Consider the following 3,147-nt stretch of genomic DNA (forward strand, 5'->3'; position numbering starts at 1 on the left):
TTTTACACAGAAAAGACCCACTGGAATTAATGAGCATAACTAAGGGCGCAATCCTAAACCGAGATTCAGCAAGATGAGTGGAGCTAGGATCCAACAGATCTATGGCTGAGCTAGAAGGCTCACAGTGCAACCAGGTTAAGGTAAAGGTAAAGGGACCCCATTAGGTCCAGTCATGACCAACTCTGGGGTTGCAGCGCTCATCTCGCTTTATTAGCCGAGGGAGCCGGTGTACAGCTTCTGGGTCATGTGACCGGCATGACTAAGCTGCTTCTGGTGAACCAGAGCAGTGCACGGAAACGCCGTTTACCTTCCCGCTGGAGCAGTACCTATTTATCTACTTGCACATTGACGTGCTTTTGAACTGCTAGGTTGGCAGGAGCAGGGACCGAGCAACGGGAGCTCACCCCGTTGCGGGGATTCGAAGCGCCGACCTTCTGATCGGCAAGTCCTAGGCTCTGTGGTTTAACCCCCGCGCCATCCCTGTCATCACTGTAACTCCCTATCCTTGGCTTGGCTGAAGATGCACCAGCATATTTCCTCCATCCCAGCCAGGATTGAGGTGACTGAGCTACGGAAAGCAGAACAACACGTTTGGCACCAGCTTGGCTGCAGGTGTTGCTGGAAGGAGGCATACATCCAACCATCATAGGGGCTCCACTCTGGATCTGTGTAAGTTTTACTCCTTAGCTTTTTCTTCTCCCGAAGATGCCCCACATGGCAGTTGAGGTTTAGAGCCAGAGTTTTCCATCTCCTAGGTGGGCTTCCCAGGTGGACGAGCCCCATTTGCCCCTCACTTCTCTCTACAGCACATGCAGATATCACCTTCTTAACCGTTGGACCTACTGTTGGTCTCATCCACTCAATCCACTGGATTCTTCACATGCAGGAGAAGTCCCTAACTCACTGAGGGTTCAGAACCAATGGCTACCCTCACCTGGTTTAGCATTTGTAGAATGCTCTTCCCAGCTCAGCTGGAGCTCAGCCATAGCCAAGCCAAAGCTGGCTAATCCAAGCCCAGTTTGAGTCCTTCAGAGGAGATGCTCTGGGGTGGCAGCAGGGGAAGGACCACAGAAGGGGGACTCAGGTTGAATCCTAAGCCCGTTCAGTTCATTCGTGTGACCTGGAAACCTGGCACAAAGACCAAAGAACCCTGTTTTAAAGGCTTGTTTTCCCTCTGCCAGGCTTAGGAAGAGCAGATGGCAGTCACCCTACTGAGGAATGGGGTTTGGGTCTGGTGTAACGTTTATACATGTTAATTTACACTGCCTTGCTTTAGGCCTGCTTCTTGTGGAGTAGGATTGCTCCCAGACTTGGGAAGAGTGTTATCAAGCAGAGATTATCTTCATCGGGTGGTGTTAACCATAAATATTTGATCTTCTATTAAGTTTATTAGAGTGCCCTATGGACTTAGCCAGAGACTGGACTTCGTAATAAATGGGTTTGGCTCATGTTGCAGGTACATTTTTTGACGCTGGTAGTGCAAGCCTCTGCATGTCTACTCAGATGTAAGCTCTGCTGAGTTCAGTGGGACCTACCCCCAGGTAAGATAGCAGCAGTTTTCCCAAGCCGAGGTTTGTAGCCTTTCTAGATAGCTCAGTTGGCTAGAGTGTGGTGCTGATAACACCAAGTTCGCAGGTTCGATCCCCTTACAGGGGGTTGGACTAGATGACCCTCAGGTCCCTTCTAGCTCTACAATACCATGATTCTATACAGGATGCATTTTGAGAGACATATTCTTAATTACCCTGGCCATAATACCTTACTAACTCTGCACTCCAGCAGTTTTTGAAATACAGAGTTATTAAAGTGCTATTTTGATTGGATCAATATCTCTTCTTGTAAGATTATACCCACTTTTTTGACTTGTTAGGCAAAATGCTGTGGTAGTCAGTTCTTAGCTACACATGCAGTTGTATTCCTTCAGTCCGGTTAGGAGTTCTGTATAAGCTGAATGCCTGCATACTGCAAAAGTCTGGCTGGATAACAAATTATCACTTTATTAATATAGAACCATCTTCCCTGGCATGTCCCCCTCCCTGCAGAACCTTTTCTGTTGTGGAGACCCCTGGTATGTTCCTGCCAGCTTATGTTGACTTGTCATTTAACCATAAGAGCGAGCCCACTCCTAGGGACCGAGGGGCTTTCATCCCCCCCAATAAAATATTTGAGGGGGCCAGTTGATTGGCATTGCCATTCAAATGATGTGCATGCACCGCATCATATGCGTAATTTTGCATGTGGGGCTTACCTGCCCCACCCCATATTTTATTCAGATTGGCACCCCCGCATTTAACGTGTCCTTTGGTTAATTGTGGGACACGGGTGGCGCTGTAGGTTAAACTACAGAGCCTAGGACTTGCCAATCAGAAGGTTGGCAGTTCGAATCCCTGTGATGGGGTGAGCTCCCGTTGCTCAGTCCCTGCTCCTGCCAACCTAGCAGTTCAAAAGCATGTCAAAGTGCAAGTAGATAAATAGGTACCGCTCCGGCGGGAAGGTAAACGGCGTTTCCGTGTGCTGCTCTGGTTCACCAGAAGCGGCTTAGTCATGCTGGCCACATGATCCGGAAGCTGTACGCCGGCTCCCCCGGCCAATAAAGCAAGATGAGCGCCGCAACCCCAGAGTCAGTCATGACTGGACCTAATGGTCAGGGGTCCCTTTATCTTTGCCTTGGTTAATTGTGGCAGTCATGAGCCACTTTGGGTGTTCCTTGTGAACAGAAAAACAGAATCTGCGTGCTTTGAAATAAAGAACCCGTCTTGTCTCTCTAATTCCTTGTCCCTGAATGAATGTCTAGCGTGCGACACACTCGCAAGTGAGCATTCCAGCCCACTTAGGTGGGCTTATCGATGTGCAGTCCCTGTGCCCTTTGCACTTTTCCTATTTTAACAGCCGGGGAAAAGAAGGTAAACACTAAGGAGTGCTTGGGTTTTTCATTAACATTCAAGTTGATTAATTCTATCCTCCCTGGCCACAAATAAGCTTTCCCCACAGCCCTCCCCACATCGCCTCTTTCCAAGTTTCCCTCCTCCTCCTCCTCCTCCTCCTCCCCCTGAGGGGTTATAAACGTCCTAAGAATGCCTATCTTTACACAGTTCTCTATGTGACAAGCTCAAGTCGAGGTGAGGGGGCCATTCTGTTGCATGCCTT

The sequence above is a fragment of the Podarcis pityusensis genome, assembly GCF_964106645.2.
Source record: "Podarcis pityusensis genome assembly, chromosome: 5".
Lineage (NCBI taxonomy): Eukaryota > Metazoa > Chordata > Lepidosauria > Squamata > Lacertidae > Podarcis > Podarcis pityusensis.